The sequence below is a fragment of the Rhinolophus ferrumequinum genome, chromosome 18 (assembly GCF_004115265.2).
Source record: "Rhinolophus ferrumequinum isolate MPI-CBG mRhiFer1 chromosome 18, mRhiFer1_v1.p, whole genome shotgun sequence".
Classification (NCBI taxonomy): domain Eukaryota; kingdom Metazoa; phylum Chordata; class Mammalia; order Chiroptera; family Rhinolophidae; genus Rhinolophus; species Rhinolophus ferrumequinum.
The window spans coordinates 690,613-712,533 of NC_046301.1; positions in this window are offsets into that span (position 1 = coordinate 690,613).

Below are 21,921 nucleotides of genomic sequence, written 5' to 3' on the forward strand. Positions count from 1 at the left end.
TTTATCCAGCAACTGGATGTGGTATAGGCCTGGCTCTGTGTTGAGCTCTGGGGTGAACAGAAAAATTTGATCCCTGCCCCTCAGGACTCTTCCTGTTGCTATGCAAAAGGAGAAAAACAAAGGTTTACTTTCAGTTTGAGGATTGCTAGTAAATGAGAAGCGGGAACGTGGGGGTTTGGGGGTGAGGACAGTGTAGCTAGCAGCAGCAGGGCCGGCTCAGCCCCGAGGCCATGGCACCCAGGACACACCCGCAGATGCCCCAGCGTATTTCTCAGTGTTTCAATTCTGGCTTCAAAAAAATCTAGAAACTGGGGGTATGGCCAAGCACAGGTGACAGGAAACCACAAGTCTTAAACTGGGGTTTGTGACTCTCATGCCAGAGTCACCAGATGGGAAAACAGGTGCCATGTGGCATATGTATTGGGACAAAATGAAAACTTCCAAGACCCAGTTTATTGATCAGAACAGAAAACACAGACTGCATCTAAGAGCTGCCTTTTGAAATGCTGGTAACTGCCAGGAACATGAATAGGAGGGAAAGGAGAACAGAGCCGTGTGACGTTAGACGACGGTGCGGTGACCCTGAGTGCGGGGCGGGGTGTACCTGACCTTTCTCCAGTTCTCACAGAGCCACCACCTTGGCACTTCCTGAGGGAAAGAGCAACAGGACCCTCTTGTTACAATATTTGGTCTCTTGTCCTGAGTTCCAGAAATGGCTTCAGACCGTAGAGGCGAACCGGCGTCTCGTTAGTCCCAACAAGGCCCTTTCCACCTGCGTGTGCTGCCCGGTGACTGTTGGAAGCAGCTAAGAATGGGGCTGGTGGCCAGGAGTCGCAGTCCCACCCGTGACCTCCGGGGGTGGGGTGGGGGTGGGGAGGCAAGGGGCTGGGGCCGAATCCGTCGCCAATGGCCATTGAGTTCATCAGTGCCGCCTGTGTGATGAAGCCTCCAGAGAAACCCAAAAGGACGGGTTCCGGGGGGTTCCAGGCTGGTGACCGTGTGGAGATGGGAGAGTGGTGTCTGGAGAGGGCACTGAGGCCACGTACCCCTTCCCACACACCTGGTCCTGTGTCCATCTGGCTGGTCACCACATGATGACGTGTATCCTTCATGATGGACGGGTCAGAGTAGACAGATGTTCCTCTGAGTTCTGTGACTCAAGCAGATTATAACTGAACCGGAGGAGGGGGTCGCGGGAACCTCCAGTTTAGAGCCAGCCTGTCAGAAGCATAGGTGACAACCTGGACTTTTGATTGGCATGTAAAGTGTGGAGGACAAGCAGAAGCCTTGTGGGACTGAGCCCTTACCCTGAGAGACCTGTGCTCTGTCTCCAGGTAGATACGATCAGCATTGAGTTCTGTGCTTGGCGGTCGGTGTTGGCAAACACATCACACGACCCTACCCATTGTGTTAAGAGGAAGTTGAGGGGCATTTAAATAAAATACCAAATTTTGTGTATCTCTTATCTGTACTTTGAGAAAATGGTAGACTATTGTTGATGTAAAATAGGCCGTTTGTCAAGGAAAAGTACATATTCCCAGGTATGGAGAAGAATAGGAGCTATTTGGGATCTTACACTATTAAAATGTCTCCAGGCCCCAAGAGGAATTCAAATGGGCAGGGACTTAAAGGCTTATCGTAAACACCTGTTTCCTGTTTCGATTGGCCTGTAGAAACTAGAAAATATGTCTTTGGATGTCACAAATTGGAAACAAAATTAATCTGGTTTATTTCCTTTCTTAAAGCTTTTTAAAACCCAGAGAAAAGTATTATTATATGTATAAAATCAGAAACAAATGTCACCATGGGAATCCCCAAACATTCCCTAATGGGCCTCATTACCTTTCTCTACTGACAGCATTTCATTCTCCAAGTTTTGCTTTGACTCTTAGTAGCGTTGCTCATAAAAAGTAACCTTATAGTTTGTTTCAAAAAACTTGAGGATTATGTGTAACGGCCCAGAGAACATAAGCCTTTTACTGCCGTCTCTGTGGCGCTTATGATCCACTCTGAAGCTTTCCCTCTTGGCTTGTGTCTGACGACTTGGGAAGTCACACAGGTACGTACTCCTCAACCAGAAATCCCTTGACGGATGAGGGCTCAGAAGGCAGAGAAGTCGCATCTTTAGTCTGTAGCTTCCTTGACAAAGGTTGATTTATGCCTTAAGTGAGCCAATAGCCTTTTTGTACCTAAGGTACGGTAACCTGCTTGGAATGTCAGTGATCCCTTTTTCCAGAGCAGAGCAGGAAACTACAGAATCCCTCACTGTTATTCTTTCCCCCTGATGACCATCTCTATGTGCTGTGAAAAGTGAACTATCCTGTACCCTCCTATGTGAAAGAAGTACCTGTCTCTCCAATTTACTTTTATCCAATCCCAGAAATTTCCCCGCTTTGCTTTCTCCCATCCCCTTAATCTACCACCAGTGGATTTCATGTAATCGTCCTCCTTTGATTCTATGTATAAAATAAGCTGCAAACTGCCATTTTGTGGAGCATTTTCTCAATCCGTTGAGATTTTACTTCCTGGCAACTGTCATCAGTTTGACTCAAATAAACTTACAAGCTTTCTCTCAGGCTGCATGTTTTTTCGTGGACGTTACTTGGTGTAGTTGGCAGGATCCCAAAGCAGCCCACCCAGGACCACCCTGCGGACCTGCGTGCTGTTCTAGGTCCCAGCAGGGCCTCTTGAGCCCCACCGGCTCCCTGCTTCGCAGCAGGTGAACTTGGGTGAGTTTTTCGTGGAATTTCGGACCTCCCTGTTTTAAGGTGGGAGGCCCTGACCTTATCTGAGCTGTTTGGTTTCTTATAAAATCCTTGAGGTGATGTTCCAGGTTAAGGGTTGAGCTGCCTCAGGAACAGGAGAAAAATAATGGGTGGCTGGTTGTAATTTTGGCTTTTCATGTGGGAATTGCTTACTGTGAATCTGAAGCGAACCTTTTGCTGAATAAATGAGTCTGAGCTTGTTCAGCTCTCAAGAAAAGGGGCATTTACTCCCTCCAGCTGGAGATTCCTTAGTGACTAAGAATCTTTGTGGAGATGTTTGAGGGGACTCCTCAAAACGTGCAGTCGCCCCACAGGGAATTCCAACACAACTGCAATTAAATGTTTGACTCGTCTGGGGACGTGCACATAAAGGCTGGTTACCTAGCGCTCCAAGGCCTCACGGTTGTACTAGACAGCCGGGGAGAGAAACCGAGGCACGTAAGAGGGTTGAAGCGACTTGGGAGGTGACAACCCCTTGGAGCTCAACCCATAAGCAGCACACTTCAACCCACTACACGTATCACTAGAAATTTGTTCAGACTCTGCAGATCTCAAAGGAAAACTAAAAATTAACATGGAGAATAGTGCCTCCAAGACCGACAAGCTCCCAGCCCCCAGCCCAATTAATGCACCTGCAGATGTACAGTTCCTGGGAGTCTTGGAAATACTTACAGAAATGGAAAGATTTAACTAGAAGTGATATCAACTTAAGATGGCCAAAACGGAGCTCTTATAACATCTAAATTAATTTTTTTGTGTGCACAATTAGAAAAAGCTGGCTTAAAAAAAATGAAACTGAATGAAATGGGAGGCTTACTTACCTTAACCGGCAAATAGAAGCCTCTGAGATGGTACAGAGAGACGTTCTGCTCTCCGGTAAGTTAAGAAGAAATTTTACAGACTGTTTCTGAACTACAAGTTTCCGAAGCTGCTCACTGCCAACACCCCACTTTTCCATCTTTTCTGGCTGTCCTAATGTGTGTTTTACTTATCCAGACTTGCTCTCCTTTTCTTCCGTGTCTCTCTCTCTCTCTCTCTCTCTCTCTCTCTCTCTCTCTCTCTCTCTCTTCTTCACCTCTATTGCACCTCCCTTTAGAGAAAAGCTGGTCTTAGGTGGAGGGAAACCAGCAATTGTGTACAAACAGGACTAAGGAATCTACTAAAGATTCTCCCAACCCTCTGTAGGAACCTGATAAATTCACAAAGGAAGTTGAATTAACTGTAGAACACATGATCCTGGCTTTTCTGATTTATTCCAATTAATGCACTTACTGGTTTCTGAGAGCAAAGCAACAGAATTACTAAAGGTTTGCCAGGGAACCTCCTGTAGAGGATTCTGCCTTTATTGTAAAAAGGTCACCTTAAGAAGAATTGTGGAAAACTAAAATGGGATTTAGAAAAAGAAAAGAAACAGAAGCAAGCATAGGGCTGCTCCAAGGACCCTGAGGGCATCTCCCCTTCTTCCTAAGCCTTTAGAATGAGTTGAAATCACCATGAAAGGGCCTGTGGGCACTGGGGCTACTTTCTCTGTTAACACCACCTGGCTAAGTTGCCCTCTCCCTTGGAGTAAAGCTTCCCTACAAATGGTAGGGATATCTAATCAACCAATGTCTGGGTTTTTTAAATCAGAACCTGCTCCCTTCCAACTAGGAAATGTTAAGGGGCAACATATTTTTACTACTCAAATCTGCCCCAAGTCACCTGATGGTGTGAGACTTCTAACCAACGATGCTCACATGTCCTTCTCCCAGAAGGGTGAATGTACTTAGAACTAAATGAATCAGACTGGAAAAATAATAATTTTAAAAGAAACTACATGAGAGGAAACTAGTCTTGAGATTGACTAAATGGTTGTTACAGGATTTTACAATACAACTTTAGGGTTTTTCCAGTACATATGTTGGCAAGATTAAGTCAGCCACTCCTATTTAAATAACTAGTGATAATACTTTGCCTCTACTTTATATTTGCCAATATGCTTTAAGGCCTGATACACTAGTTGGAATTAGCTCATTATATACACGATTACCTTTAAAAGGGGGGCTTATAATTCCATGTGTGAGCGCCTGTAATTCTCCCATCCTTCCGGTAAAGAAACCCAATGGGAAAGGATGGAGATTTGCACAGGATCCCAGAGCTATAAAGATATCCTGTGTTTCCAAACCCACATACACTCTCATCAGCTATTCCAGTGTGTACTGCCAATATTTTTCAGTGATAGATTTATGTAGTGCCTTTTTCAGCATTCCTGTAAAATAAAGGACAGGAAATACCTCTTTGCTTTTCCACCTGGGAAGATCAGAGTTTAGTTGGACAGTAATGCCCCAGGGGTATACAGAGTTCCATCTATTTCTCTCAGATACTAAAAGCTGATTTGAATGGTGTTGAATTTCCTAGAAATTCTACTCTAATCCAATATGTGGATGATTTACTCTTATGCTCTAGGATACATTAGATTCCCAAGAGGACACAATTTACCTATTACAATAGCTAGTCATAAAGGACAGAAGGACTCAAACAACAAGCTTTGATTCGGTTTGCACCAAATAAAACACCTTGGTTATCTAATATCTAAAGATAGGCCACTAATTAACCTAGACTTAGAGGAATAATGTCCTTTCCTCTTCAAAGAACAAAAACAGCTTAAAGGATTCCCGGTCTAACTAAATGCTGTCTCAATTAAGTTCCAAATTTTTCATTAAGGCTCAGCCTCTATATATCTTATTAAAACCAGGTCAGTCTGATCCAACCCAATGGAACCCTGAAGGAAAGAAGCTGAAGAAGCCTAGACAATTAAACACAGTAGTTAAAGGGCTGTCCCCTGCATGACAGCCATCTCTGCTACAGTCATGTTCTGCAAACAGAGATAGTTATAGGTGCTGCTTTGTCTGTGTCACTCATTCTGTTAAATCCTTACTGAACTCAACACTTCTGTCAGCCGACTGGCTTCTTATACAGCACCCTTGCTTTCTGCGCCAAATACTACTTGAAGTCAGTGTAACAGTCTGACCCAGCAACTTTATTAACCTCTTCACAAGAAGAAGACATCCACAACTGGGTTTTGCTCACTGACCCCCTTCTTGTTCCTAGGAATGATTTACAGGAAACCCTTATTGATTACGCTGACTCTTATCTGAAAGATAAACAGGGACACTACCGAGCTGGATATGCAATAACTTCCATGGTGAACATAAGTTGACGTTTCTTATTTACCTGAATAAGATCTGCCCAACAAAGGGAATTAACTGATCTAACAGGAGCTTGTCGATGAGCCAAAGACCAAACAGCCGATATGTACACTGACAGTTACCATACATCTGGTGTAGCTCACAACTTGGAAATATTATGGAAGCAGCAAGGCTTCTTAACTTCCTCAGGGCAGCCCAGGAGAATGGAAAGCAGGTTGCAGAATTTAAATTAGATGTCATACAGCAACAAAAACAATTGGCAATTATCAAAATTCCAGGACGTTCTAAGGCTGCCACCATGGAAGCAAAAGAAAATAATTTAGCTGATACTGCAACTAGACCGGCAGCAATAAACAGCCAAATTATCCAGATCTCAAAATATTTCTTCTCCCTATTAAATCAATAAAAGACTCTCTTTTACAGTTCCGATGGATAGCTGCAGAAGAAGAAAAGAAAATATGGCAACAAAAAGGGGGAACCTTTGACACAAACAGATATAGCTTAGACCTGATCTTACCTATAGGGGCTCAATGACCTATTCTTCAACACGTACATGAGCTAACACATTGGAGTCTTAGAAAGATGGTTTCATGGAGTAAATAATATTATTGGAAACCTCCTACTGTAGCTCAGACGGTATATAGCAGATGTCCTATCTGTCCAAAATATGACCCTGGAAAATCACTCCATGGGTCCCAAGGACATTTCCCGTTTCCTTTAGGTCCATCTGAGGCATGATAATTGGATTTTATCCAAATGCCACCATCTCAAGGACACAAACGTGTTAGTCATGATTTGTATGTGGTCTCACTGGGTTGAGCCATTCCTTGCAGGAGAGCAACAGTCTCAATGGTACGTAAGTTACAATAATAATAATAATAGTAGTAATAATAATAATAATAATAATAATCCCCCATTGGAGAATTCCCTGTGAGTTACATAGTCACTGAGGGACTCATTTCCCGGAGCCAATGATACCATCTATTTGGAATATTTGGCTTATTTTACAGCATTTTCATGTGCTTATCCCCCAGTCCTCTGGATTGTTAGAACATACAAATGGTAAGTTAAAATTCAATTAGGTAAATTTTGAGAAGCTTTTCATCTCCTTTGGCCAAAAGTTCTCCTCATAGAGCTTCTCTCCCTGAAATACACTCCTTTTGGTAAATACGGGTTTCTCCTCATTAGTCATTGTTCACCCTGTTAAGGTCCGGAATTGTCCCCCTCAGACAGACAGAGAACCCGCACAATAATGCAAGTCACACAGCGAGGTTTATTTCCAGCCGGCTGGGGTCCGAGTCTCTGCCTGACGCAGCGGGTCTTAACAAGGACCCCAAACACTTAAAGCCAAGGGGTTATATAGCATTTTCAAGGCTTTCCATAGCTTCTGAGAGTACTAGATAAACTTACAGGACTTACATAGCTTCAAAGAGTATAAGATTTACTACAGGACAAGGAGACCAGGAGTATAAGATAAGCTACAGAACTTCTAGTCTCCATGCTGCAACTGCCCACATCCTGGAATTTTATAATTATGTTGTTTCAGGCTAGGGGCTGTTAACCCTGACCTAAAGATAGCAGTTCTCATGCTAACAGTCTCTTACAACCCCATGTGAAGGGGCGTATGAATCAACCTTAGTAAAAAGAGAAAATTGTACATTATTATTAAGGGCTTGTCAATTATCTTAAAGAAATTAATAAATTAGCAGCTGATTCACAGTGTGCTCCTGGGAGATGATGGCTTCAAAGACCACGATTTACAACCAGGAGATTTTGTCCACTGAACAAGACATCAATTAAAGACTCTCCAACCTTGTCAGAAGGGACACCAAAGACTCCTCAAGGACGAGAAGCCGCCGACATCAGGGGTAGACAGTTATCCCAAGACACCGAGAAGGCCTGTATATCTACGTAATTGATATTGAACTTAAAATAACCGTTTGTTTGATTGTCTTTATCTGTCTGCTAATAATACTAGTCATAATAATAGTTACACTTCTTGAGACTTTCCTCAAACCCTATATTTATATAGACTAAGTGTTAATAATTGCTGAAGGCATAGAAGATAACTTTTATATTATCAATAATACTATTTTTATCGTTTTGAAATTTAGAAGGAATGTTATTGCAGAAGGAAGAAAAGGGATGTGGGTGTGTATTTTTGAGAGACGTTAAAAGGAAGTCGTTTGTCCTAGTAAGTTGATGATTTCTGAATGAGGGAAAGGAGACAAACTGAGAAGGACGAGTGAAGCTGTAGGAAGGTTAGTAGAAAAGAAATATTGAGAAAGGAATTTTATATATGTAAATATTAGAACACAATAGTGCTTACCCCCTAATTCAGTAAAGACTACTAACTATATTAATTCAGATAGAAGCTGAAGTGGAGGCACAGAAAATTTATCTATGAAACTCTGACTGTCCTCCAGGCCTCTAGAAAGTTTTAGGTGGTAATTCTAATTTATACTGTTGTGTTCTTACAGCCTGGGCCCCGATTAAACTTTAAACTGAACAGTTCTCAGTGATACAACTGGCAGCAATCAGATTAATACACAATGACACTTGAGTGCTTCCAATGTAAAGTGGGTAGGCCACATTAAATAATTGGGAACACATCTCATTATCTGATTGTGGAAATCGGAAAGGTGAATGGTTATGTCCCCAGTCTATGTGGAACTCTGAATTCATCCAATCCTGGCCAATCCTGTTGGTATCCACCCCAACAATAATATATGGTATATCAGAAAGGGACATTTTTGTTGAGAAGGCTTAGAAAATTCTTCTGTCATACTAACTGATTTCTATTGTAACAACACCAGGTTTATAGTAAATGCTATGGGAATACGGTGTAATACTGAAATCATAGGCAAATTAATTTTGCCTAGGTTAATGAAACCTATGACAATGTTGATACTGAAAATGCAACGTATTGGAAAATTGAACGTAATCCTCCCCATGAAGTCATTTCTGTGGAAACGAATTGGCTAGAAGAAAAATTAGACCTCCTAAGTCATGAAACAATAGAGAGTCTTCATTCATCTGGCCAAACTTATCATAAGGTGCAAATAGCAGTAGATGAGGGAGGAAAACATATTATAGCTTAATAAAACATTATGATAATGCATGTGAAGGGTTCTTGGGTTGGCTAGGATGTTTGCTCCCCTCAGACTCATACTTGTCTAATATTGGACATTTTCTGATCCTAATCAGTGTTACTGGTTTAATACTATTGCTCTTGGACCTAGTTTGTAAATGTTATTCTAGATGCAAAAAAACAAACAGAGAAAAGACTCAGATCACGATAGCTCAAAGATAAAAAATGATCCAGAATATATTTAATGAAGACATATAGGATCTGACTGCTCCCATTTGTTCACCTTTTCTTTTAAATAAATAATTCAGGCTTGATTGCCATCTAAGGTTATGGTCTTGCCCCACCCCTAATGGTCCAATGTTCAGCAAGACAAACGCTGACACTAAGGCTTCCTAGGGACGAGCCTGCCCAGCACCGAGGAACCACACTATCCAACCAAAAGCTTGGTCATCAGTGCATCCTTTGGATTGATTCATGACCAAAAGGGGGAAGTGTGGACGGAAAAGGGGCCACGTGTTAAACCTGACAAGCTCAGGAGACTGATAATAACCACATAGGATGGCATGAGCATAAAAAAATTCCTAACTAAGGTCAGCGAGCAGGAAGTCACGTGCTTGGCCTGTAGCTTCCTTGACAAAGGTCAAGCTCTACCTTAAGTGAGCCTGTCTGTGGTCTTTTTGCACCTAAGATGACATCCTTGGCATGTCAGTGTCCCTTTTTCTGGACCAGAGCAGGAAACTACTATTATTCTTGTCTCCTGATGACCATCTCTATGCGCTATAAAAAGTGAGCTATTAACTATCCCGTACCCACCTGTGTGAAAGAAGTACCTGTCTCTGTTGCCATCTAGTGTACATTTTGGGATTTAACACCATGTGCGGCTCACCAAGAAAAGTTGTTTTTTACTGCCATCTACTGACTATCTCTGGAATAACACCTGAGTGGAAGTCACCAGGAAACGCTCTTCTCTGCTGCCATCTAGTGTGAGTTTTAGGAATAACACCTGTTTGTATGTAACCTGGGAAAGTTATTCTCTGCTGCCATCTCGTGTGCATATTGGGAATAACACCGGAGTGGAGGTCAGGAAATTCTAAAGGTTTCTGAGCCAATGAAGCACGTGTCAGACCCAGGGCTGTGCCCCAGGTGCAGTCCTCTGTGCCCTGGGATCTGCCCGCTGGAATGTGGAGTCCTCGCGGTGAAACATGGCACAGAGCTTGGCACACCTGAATTAACTGCCTCTCGCCTGGCTCTTACCTGTGCTGCCTTATGCCACCCTCCCCTCCTGGCTCCCGACCTTCCCTAGGGCCGTTTTTGAACTAACAGTGTGCTTAGAGAGCCTCTGTCAGTCACCACATCTGGGGGAGTGGGGTGCAAACCAAAGATTTATTTTGCATGTACGAGAGGCAGCCCAGGAAGACCACTCCAAAGGAACCCAGGTCTGAGAGCCGAAAGCCTGGGTATGGAAAGACCATGGGGGGCCTGCAGGAGCCAGACTGCAGCCCCCAGGGAGCGCTGGGGAGGCAGGCTGTGGTGGGATCCCAGGCTCTGGCCTGGGCGCTGGGGCTGAAGGGGCCTTGGGGACTCCACTCCAGGTGCAGCATCTGCAGGGGGAGCTGAACACCAGGCTGCTCGGGGCAGCTTTGCTGGAACAGCCTCCCCCGCCACCCCCCCACCCAGCTGTGGTAGCTGGACCTGTCCAGTGGATTGGGGTAGAGTCCCTCAGCTTTGCCCTCGCATAAGGTGTCTTGTCCAAGGCTGGGGCCACTCTCGGGTCCAGAGGGCTGGCCTGGTGTGGGAACTCCAGTCCTGGGGGTGCCTAAAGGCTTATATGGAAGACCTGGGAACACAGTGCAGAGTCAGCTATGGTCACCCCAAGAGACCCCAAATCCACAGGCCATGCACACAGTCAGCAACCAAGGGCTGGCAGCAGCTCAGCACCCCACACCCCACATTCTCCCTCTACTTCTGTCCCTGTTTGACCTTCTCCTTCTGTCCCATCCATGGCCATCTTCTGACGAGGTCCAAGGTTCGCTCTTTTTCTCCTGCATCCTCGCTCTGTGACGAGGCTGAGCCACTGCTCGACGCCCCTCCCTCTCTCTTCCTTCCCCCCTGTCCCTTCTCACTGGTCGTCTCATTCCAGGCGATAGGCAGACTCCCACCTCGTGTCTGTCTGCCCCCCACCCTTCTCGATCCCAGCTTTTCATTGCCTCCCTCACCGCCGTTGTACCCCGTCTGTTTCTGCTATTCTCCGGGTAGGCTCCACACTTCGTGGCACCCTGTCCCTTTCCTCGCTGCCAACCTCCGACCATTTCTTCAGCCCTCGCCACATGGTCCATCCCTGCCTCCCTCAAGCCTGTCCAGCTCTTGGGTGGTCCGTTATTCCCAGCCCTCCTGCTGTTTTCAGCTCTTTCTATTGTCTCTGCTGCTGCTGTGGTGACCCCTGCTACTGTGATGGAGGCGTTTCCACTCTCAGCTGGTCTCCTCACCCTCTGCTCTGCTTTCTGGCCACCGGGGTCTTTCCTGACCTGCCCTCTCCCAGGTGTGCAGCTGGGTACCAGCTCCTTGCACGTGTTACTGGTTTGGGACAACGCCCTCGAAATGGTCTTTCTTTGTAAAGACCTCAGGGATCTGTCAGAATGTTCAGGGACGTCATGTTCTCCATTTTGTGTTTGTTTTGTATGTTTGTTTGCTTTGAATCCCACTGCGTCGTGGGGCTGCACGGCTGTGCCTGTGAGCTGCGCTCGGCACCTTCCCACCTCCCACTCTCTGTGCCCCGAAGTGTCCACCAGCAGAACGCGGAGCAAATGAGCCGCTGTTTCTAAGAGGCCGTCAGTGCAGCATCAGATGAGTTTTGTATTGTGTGACTTTGTTGCCTAGGAGGTTTTTATTTTTGGTAATAACAGGTTTTGTTGTTTCTCGATTTCATGGATGGTAAAAAGGAAAGCAGTTTTGGATTCTATGTAGCAAAATTGTCTTTGAAATCCGCAGTAGCATATAATTTTCTATAAAATTCTTATGTGAAACACAGAGGAAGAGCCTTTTACTGGAGGTACTTGCAGGTGCTGCACCGTGGAGCTTGTAGCAGAGATATTTTATAAGCTAAGTCCCGTCCAGGGCCCATCTAAGTTCAGGGGTGAAGTAACCATCATGCTATGATTTCAGCCTACAGAAAATAATTTTCCCAAACTGTTTGTTCACCTGTAAAAGTCTAATAATAGACAATGATTTTTAACTGAGAGGGAGCTGTTTGGTTTTACCCTAACAGCCATTTTTTTGCAGGTCACAAATGGTGGATATTAGCCGTTTCATAGGGTCCTACTTAAAAGAAGACTTAAAATGATAGCCGTTTTAAAAATACACTGTGGCCTAGGTCTGTACAAGGACCTGGAGAGCGGGTGAGAAGGGATCGGAAGAGGTGGAACAGGGCCGCGGGGCAGCCCGGGGAGTCTGCACGCTGGGCACTCTGCGCTGGTTCACGGCCCAGGGCCGGCGGCCTCTGCGGGGCATTCCCAGTGACCTCGGCCCACACGCCTCTGGCCCTCTGTGACCTGCCTAGGCTGTGAGACACCCGTGGCTCAGACTGTCAGTCTGGGGCTGTTTTTTCTTCCTTTTGGATGAGAGTTGAGGTACCTGGAGTTGAAGTCGTTTTCCCAAGGCCAGACACCATTCAGGTCCAGTCTAGTCTGATTCGAGTTTCTGTCCTGAATCATTTTGCCACTTGGTCGTGCCCACAAAGCAGGAGGAAGCCTTGGGGTGCAGGGCTTGTGGGCGTGTGCTCCCCGGGGGTCTACACCCCAAAGCAGGCGCTGCCGTGTTTCTCTTTTTCAGGCTGCTGCTTTTTCTTTGTGCATCACAGCCTTGAACCACTAGGTGTCAGAGTCCTGCAGATTTTAAAGAAAAGCAGTCCATTTTCACTCTGCCTCAAAGATTAGACTCTGCCTTACTTACAGTTAGAGACTAGCTTGTAAAAGCCATCCTCTGTTTTCCTACCCGGAGCACATGGAGGTGGAAAGTGGCCTCAGTGCAGGGGTCATGGGGCCCGAGGACGGTGAGGGGACAGGGGGCTCCCGTCCCCTCTCGGGTGGGAAGGGGGACTGAGTGTTCCACTCAGGGTCCTGCTACACTGCGCTCACGGTAGGGGACGGTAAATGGCAAACTCCCACATCACCATATTTCCTTCCCAACTTTTATCCCACTCATGCTTTTAAGAACACAGATGTATTATAAGAAGGGACACAGTGTGGAAACCTGGGAGAGAAAGGCTTTAGAAACATTTTAAGGCCTTGACCAAATCTGCAGTCTGTGGTTTCACAATGTGGCTTCAGATGTGAAGGGTTGGGTGCAAAGTCTTAGGAGCTGTCAGGAGGCCTTGGCCTTGCACCCTGTTCCCAGGCGGGCGCCCCTACACACGATTCCCCGGACACACATCCCTGCATGTGCCCCCTGCACACACACCCCTATACATGCCCCCTGCACACACACCTCTGCACACACACCCCTGCACACACACCTCTGCACACACACCCCTGCTGTGTGTGTGTAAAGCCTCTCATCTCCTGTTCCCCATCTTGCTGATGTCCCTCAGGAAGGCCACTCCCGTGCCTAGTTTGCTGCGAGTTATCATGAATGGGTGTTGCATTTTCTATATGTTTTTCTGTGACTATAATCACATGATTCTTCTATATTTTTTAACCTATTGATGTGATGGATTACAGTCATTGATTTTCAAATGTTGGACAAGCTTGCATATTTGGAATAAACCACTTGGTCGTGGTAGGTAATTCGTTTTATACACTGTTGGATACAATTTGCTAATATTCTGTTGAGCTTTTTTACATCTATGTTGATGAGGGATACTGGTCTCTAGTTTTCTTTTCTTGCAGTGTCTTTCTCTGGCTCCAATTTTTGAGCAATGCTGGCGTGATAGAATATGTTAGAAAGTGTGCACTCTGCTTCTACTTTCTGGAAGAAATTCTGGAGAATTTGTATTTTTTTCTTAATCATTTGGTAGAATTCACCAGTGAAATAGGCCTGATGCTTTTTTTTGAATTTTATTAATTATTTATTCAATCACTCTAATAGATACAGACCTATTCAAATTACTTATTTCTCCTTGTGTGAGTTTTGGTAGTTTGTCTTTCAAGGGATTGGTCCGTTTCATGTAAGTTATCAAATTTGTGAAGACAGAGCTGTTTGCAGTTTTTCTTTATTATCCTTCTGACATCCAGGGGGTCAGTAGTAATGACCCCTCTTTCGTTTATGATTTGGAAATTTGTGTCCTTTCTCTTTTTTTCTTGATAACAGTAACTTTTTGAATCTATGAATTAAAAAATTTGCTTCTATTCAATAATTTTGCTTCTAACTATTCGTTATTCATCTTATCACCAAAATTTTTAAAGTAAACTTCCCTGGGTATGTCCTGGAACGAGTCCCTGTGCTGACAACCACAGTCAGGCAGGTACCATTTTGCTCCAGGGCATAGCGCATCCGCCAGGGGTGGACTCTAGACTCACATTTTAAAAATCTACAGTAGAATGAAATTCCTCTAACTGAAGAAGCATTCACCTCAGATAAGTAACCCAAGGCTTTTACTAAAGTGCTCAGGGCACATATTTTGAGATTGTATCCCATGAGGTCAGACGAGTTTGCAGGCGCACTTCCTGGCACGTTACATCATGGTGTAAGGAATGGTCCCGGCCAGGCCTCAAAAAAATCTGCAACTGTCTGTAAAAAAAAAAAAATACTCGTCTACGAATTTGTCTAAATCCAACAATGTTCTACTAAACCTGTCACCCTATTTGCAGTCTCTTTGTCTCCCTGTAAAGTTTTATACCCATATGCAAAGGCAATTTAATATCTTACAGTAGAAAACGTCGTACCACTGCCCGATTCTCCTCAGGTTTTTCTGGATGTCAATAAATAATTGTTTTGTTATATAGGGTAGTCATCTTCACCCATAAGTAGAGAAATGGATGTAAACTCTATTGTCCAAATAATATCAAACTGAATAATTAGGAGAGATATGGTTTAAATGGTGTCGCAAACATCATGGAGGACACGGCATGTAAAATGTGAAACATTGTACATTGGAAAATGGAGTGACTTACTCAGACACTCGCTTTCTGTGGAACAACCCTTGACAAGTAGACACTTAACCACACTTGGCTCCCCACACCTTCTAATCTTGGTCCTGTTGACCCAGACTGTCCGAGCTGGATATTTATCAAGAGGGAAAAATATAAAGATTATCTGGACTTATCTCAGATTCTCTGTACTGCTTCACTTAGGACTTACAGTTCGTTTTGTAAAGAAGCAAAATAAAGACTTTAGACAATTAATTATTAATCTGATATTTGACTATATCTCATGGATGAAAAGATATTTATTTCAACTGTCTTTAAACATGCTTTTATCTAAGGTGGAGTATGAAACAAACTCCATATCCATGATTTCGTCAGAACATCTGCTCTCTGCTGCCCTTATGGAAGGTGAGGGGTGTGTGTGTGTGTGTGTGTGTGTGTGTGTGTGTGTGTGGTGCAGAGAGAGATAGATTGAGGGAGAGAGACAGAGAGGGTGCTGCTGAACAGGCACCTGTCCAAATGTCGCAGGCTGGTGGCTGTCCAGGGCCTGTTGAAAGATTGGCCAGCAGCCCTCACCGGGGACAGTGGGCTGTCAGTAGATCCTAACACCACCGATTTTCAGGGACAATCTGTCTGTCCCAGTGCTTTGCTGGCTAAAGTGCCATCTGTGATTGACAGCTGCCCCTACCTTCTCTGGACATGCGTGTTCCCACCACCCTGGGCACACCCAGGTGCTATAGAAGTGGGGTACAGCTGACGACCTTTCAGACTCAGAGTATTCCCGGGTCTCCCCCTTGCTTCATTCATAGTTCACATGTGGGTATTTTCTGCTCAGCTGCCCCGTTTGTCAGCAGTCTCAGGAGCCGCGTCTGTCTTCTGCAGGCGATGGATTTGTCCCGAGGCAGCTCCCGGGCTGTCACCCCCCCACACCACAGTGCACTCTAACCTCAGAACCACAGTGCCTGCCGTGTCCTTGCACACACGTTGCTGTGTAGTCCAGCCCTTGGTGTGTCTTGCACAGAATCTCTTTCACTCAGTTTTGCTTTTTTCCCCTCTTTTACCAAAGTGTTCCATGCTGCAGTATTTGTAATGAGGAGGCCCTGCTCCCTGGGCTCTCCAGCCATCCTCCCAGCACCTCCTAGCTCAGTGACAAGTGACCACCTGTCCTTTCGATCTCCTGAAGGGTCTCGTGCATCACTTCCCCCACGAGATGCTCCTTTTAGAGCCAGGTCACCAGGGCGAGTCCCCACATGAGCAGATGGGCGCAGCTGCTGGGCCAAGGGCTGAAACTGTCACATCGCTTGTACTAGAAATCTGTGGTGCTTCCATGAGCTGCCGTGCGGAAGACCACCGGGCAGCCAGGGCAAGGGCTGGCCTCCGGCCTGAATTCTGTGTCTGCTACTGTCCTGTGCTGAATCCGGAACGTGGACTCTGACCCCAGATAACCTGAGGTGAAATCCCAGCCAGCTAGCTGGGTCCTCTGCCCGAGCCCTCGCTGGTCCCGCTGTGTGTGCAGTGACGCCTCCTGTCCCTGCTCCCAGGGCGCTCAGTCTTTGGGACCTGCTGGGCCTCAGGCCTCAATGCGACCTGGCTGGTGTCCCTCATACCGCCCACCCTTTGATCGGGAAAGATGTTCTTTTGAGCTAAAATATCTGAGAGTAAAACCCCCTCTAGGGTGTTTTACTCCCAGACATTTTAGTTTTCATGTCTACTAGTTCTTTCTGAATCTACCTTTTATGGAAAATTTTTTCATTGTTTTTAAAAGGTGAGTATTAACCTCTTACCATGGGAATAAATGTCCAAGCAAGATTTACTTTATTTTTGTCCCTTCACTGTCTTTCATCCCCATCCCTGCACGCCTTCCCCTCTGGCAACAATCAGCTTTCTCTGTATCTATGAGTATCTCTGTAGCTTTCTATTTTGTTTATTCATTTTTTTTAGATTCCGCATATGAGTGAGATTACACAGTGTTTGTCTCTCTGACTTATTTCACTCAGCACAATGCCCTCCAGATCTATCCCTGTTGTCACAAAAGGATTGAACATGTTGAAGCGTTTTCTATATATATTGAAATATTTCTACTTAACTAAATCTGCTTTCTTGCTCGTGAAACATCATTTGTCTCCCGATTTTGTCATCCACATCCTGTTTCTTTTATTGCATTTTCTCATCATGCTTTATGTCTCCCTGGTTTGTTGCATGCCTGGCAATTTTTATCCTGTGACAGAAATAGTGAGTTTTACCTTATTGATTGTTGGGCATTTTGTACTTCCATGAATTATTCTTACGTTTTTTCTGGGGCGCAGTTACTTGGGAACAGTTTGACCCTGTCTGGGGTGTGTGAAGTGGGACGAGGGAAGCCTGCAGCCAAGAGCCATCGTCCCCCCGGCACAGGGCACCATGCTGCCGAGGCCGCTACCCCACGCCCGGGAGTGACCAGGTCGCCCCTCCGGCTGCAGGGAGCCCGGGGGAGCCCCCATCAGCTTCCAGGTCAGTGCTCTGCCCTGGGAGGCCCCTCAGCCAGTGTCCAAGCACTGCCTGTGCCGTCCTCTTCTTTCTCGAGCATTGTCCTGGGAGCGGTTCTTGCCTTGACCTCCCTCGACCCCAGGAGACCTCTGAACAGCGCTGGGCCCCTGCTGCCCTGCTGCACTTCTCTCGGGCAGTCAGCCGGGTGGTCACAGCCTTAGCCCTTCTTCTCCCTGGTCTCAGGCATCACTGCGCTGCGGTGTCCGAAAGCCATCATTTCATGTGCTTTATGTCTCCAAAACTGTTTCAGGCAGGGGGGTAAGTCCAGCCCCTGGCACTGCTTCCTGGCAGACTTGGATACTTCATTCCTCCGCCTCCTGCCAGTGTCACGTTGCTCCAGTCACTACACTTGGCTGCTTTGTTCTCCCTGTTTCAGTCCAAATGTGTCTTCACCTTATCCTGGGGATCAGTGGTGACCTGCATGTGTTGTCATCCCACACTTAATGAATTCTCGACTTGGTATCTAATCAGTGTTTCTGCTGCCATGTGGGATGTGACGGGGAGGGTGGAGTCCAGCTGGTGTCCAGTGGTTAAGCCGTCAGGACCTTCACTGCATTTCTGCTCAGTCACCCCACACTTACTCCCTCCAGGCCAGTGTGACCCACGACGTCTGAGGGGTCCCCGAGACACTTTCAGGGACTGCACAAGGTCAGAACGATTTCCACAGTACAACCAAGGTCGTAACTGCCTGTGTTCCCTCGCCCTCTCAGGCGGTGCGACGAGTGTGACATCGGTGCCCTAAGGGCCAGTGGCTGGTGCGCCAGTGTGTCGGTCGTCATGTTTTAAGACCTTCTCGGTCTTAGTTTCAAGCACGGTACGTCTCAGTAAATATAACCCCCACGAACAACAGCTCGATGAGGCTGTCAGTTATTTGTAAGAGTGGGAAGTGTCCTGAGACTAAATTATCTGAGCGGCTTTGCTCTTGGTTTCCTGAATTCATCCCTTTTCATTCCCGTTTTAAAACTGGCAATAGTTGTTCTATTTCTTGGGATTTCTTACTCAGAAGATTGGGTGTTAGGTTAGATATTGTTGTGAACGAGCTGTTCATTTTTCTGGTCTTCTTGAACATGAGACAGATTCTTCTTTTCCCTTCTTTCTCATGTTAGTGCAAATCCTGGTGTGGTATTGGTTATATGTGTCACCTTGACTGGGCGTAGGTGCCCAGATGTGCGGGCAAACAGCGCTGGGCGTGTGTGACGTGTTTCTGGATGAGGCGAACATCCGGGGGGTCCATGGAGGACAGTCAAGCCCCACGGTGCGGGGCCTCACGCAGGGAGCTGGCGGGGACAGACGAGAAGACGGAGCCCCTCCGGTCGCAGGCAGCTGCCCCTTCCCCAGCCTGGCGCAGGGACTCGTGCTCTTTCCTGCCTCTGGACTTGACCTGAAAGGCCGGCCCCTGTGCGTCTCTGTTCCCGGCTGCGGCCCTCGGTCCTCGGGACCTCAGCCTCCACACTCCCGTGGGCGCTCCTTACAGTGAGTCTCTGTGCGCGGACCCTGTTGGTTCTCCTTCTCTAGGAAGCCCTGACTGAGGCAACCTGGAGAAGCAACGCGGCAGGGAAGCCGCAGGGGCCTTGGGTCCTCCTGAGGGCTCAGGGTCACGTGGCCAATCGCTGGCTCCCAAGCTGATAAGCCCGGTGCGTGGCTCCATCGGGGCGTCCTGGGCTCATCCAGGGCACCTGCCCGCGGTCCCAGGTAACAGCGGCTTCCGTGGTGTCCAGGAGAATGGGAAGACGAAGTGGGAAACACAGGAAGCCACACAGGAGCCTAAGTGACAAGGCCCACGCCCGGGGACGTCGGGGGTGACACCCATGGGAGGGGACGTGGGGCGCGCGTGTTACGGCTGAGGCCGCGAAGGGCGGCGCTGTCCCGAGCTTTCCCTCTCGGGGGGCCTTGTGCGTCCACTGTGGTGGCAAGTGGAACATGATGGCTCAAAGGACCTGCAGACAGTGTGAGGACACCGGCCGTGACGTGGTGACACCTGGCCTGAGTTACCCGTTCCCGCTGAGGAAGCGTGGACACGTAGTTTAATCTGATAGTTTCTGCCGTACAAATCATAACTGTTTGTGATGAGAAAGTGGAGCAGGTGACTCGGTGCTTTGTCCTCTGGTCGCTTTCCTAAGGCAACCGTCGAGGATCTGGGTGAAACATGAGCCACATGGGTGTCCACCGCTCGCTGCTGAGTAGAGAACGCGGAGGAAGAGCGGCTCAGCAGCCGCGTTCACTCCACGCGCGTGGCCTTTGGTGTGATGGGGACGAGAGGCACGTGACAGGAGCATGTATTTTAAATGAAATTTATCTTGAGCTATAAGTGAAAAGAGCTAGTCCTATAAGAGAACCTAAGGCCTGGTCTTGTTGTGCGTATGGAAGTGGGAGAACCGAGACCCCTTTCCTTTTTGCAGACGAGGAAGTGGGACAGAGGCTGCTCGGCGTCTCAAGCTTCTCCTGTGAAATAACCAGGAAGGCTCTGACTTTTCTCCTGAGCTTGAGGGGGTGGAGGAAAGCAACCGCTGCTCGTGAGGCAGCGGGCAAAGTATTTTCTTTCTGTGTCTTGGGAGAATTAATATTTGCTCTTGGGAGGCTTGTGTAGTCATGCTTTTGGTAGATGTGTTTTAAAAAACCAGCGTGAGCGTGAGGCACAAAGATGAGATTAACCCAAAGGGGAAACTTGAGGCTTCGTGCTGCTGCGATGGGGAACCCAGAGTTCCAGCTGCCCACCAGCGCCTCCTGGCGTCCGCATAAGGCTCGGCCACAGGGCACGGGCCTGCGAACCACCCTCGGGGATGAGCGATGGCCTGGGCGTCAAAGCCCTCTGCCTGCTTCCTGGTACGTTTGAAGGAGTCCTGTGGCCTAAGCTCGAGCCGAGGGGCAGCAAGGCCAGTTTGAGCAGGACGTGGAAAGCCCCGACCCCGGCGTTCCTCCTGGGAGAACCTTCTCTGTCGTGGGCACGGCAGGTGCCTGGTCAACGTTCCCTTCTGTTCCTACTTCCTGCCTCTGAGGACATTTTGTTGTGTTTTGTTTCCCACTGGTCACCGTTAATTGCCAGCCCAGTGCCTGCTCACCAGCCGTGTTTTCCACGTCCTCGTATGCGTGTCTATGCGTGTGCCTTTCAATCTTTTGTCTGTTAGCAGCATGCTCCCCAGGTGGACCAGCGAATTTTCCAGTGAAGTGCATGGAACCAGGGGGTGGTGCTCTGTCCCCTGCCCTGTGCCCTAGAAGGGACCCTTCCTCGTGGCTAGAACCCAGGGAATCCAGCCATGTTGTTGGAGTGGAAGGTGCTCATGGAAACATCCAAAGGGCAGATATGAGAGGAAGGTAAATCGGATGAAGCCTGGTGCCGGACTCCCACGCTCAGCTGTCCGCGTCACGTTTGCCACAGACAGACAGGCAAAGAGCCTGACGCACAGAACCCCGTGCAGTCACGCTCACTCAGCCTACACCTCTACCCTTGCGCTGCACGTCGTGGCCTCAGGCCATACAGGGTCGGGCTCTGAGGGTGGCCTCAGGCTTGGCCAAGTGGGTCACGTGGCCGGACAGTGCGTGGCCACCGATGCTGACGTAGCCATCACATTCCTCGCTGCTCTCCTGCTTTATTTCAAGTGATGAGAGAAAAGCAGACCTGAAGCACACCGGCCTCTAAGTGTGGTTTCAGGCACGCATGGTCTTCACGCTGTTTACTGGTTTTTCAGTGAAGTTAGGGCAGGACAAAGAGGGTACCGGGGACGGGGTGCGGCTGGCACTCGGGCCTCATGGGCCTTTTTTAGAACTGGCGTTGCTGGAAGAACTTCAAATGGCTTCTCCAGCCTGACCCAGGGACAGCAGGGCACAGTACGAGGGACAAAGTAGCAGGGGCGAGATGTGCGGTTGGGAGGAGGTTCGTTTCTTTACGTTTCCTTTTCACCACTTTCACTACATGCAGAGAGCAGCTTTAAAGGGGACAGTCAGAACAAAGATTTTTCTGAGTTCTTTCCTGAAAAACAGCAACACTGTCCAGTCTCTGTGCAGGGACCCGCCCTTCCCGACACCCGTGGTCTACGGGAAGTGCCTGCCCAGCTCCAGGCCTGCTCTGTAGGAGTCTGAACTGAACAAGGTGTGGCATGACTGACAGACTGTGGCATATGACCGGTTCTGGGCCACCTGAGCCATGTTTCTTTGCCGAGTTGGGGGTGGAGAAGAGACAGCAAGAGCCCTTTCATGGGTGACTGTCCCCTCTGGATGTGACACAAAGAATCAAGTCATGCATTTTGGGGCGACAAGGTCTTTTAACCTGGAGT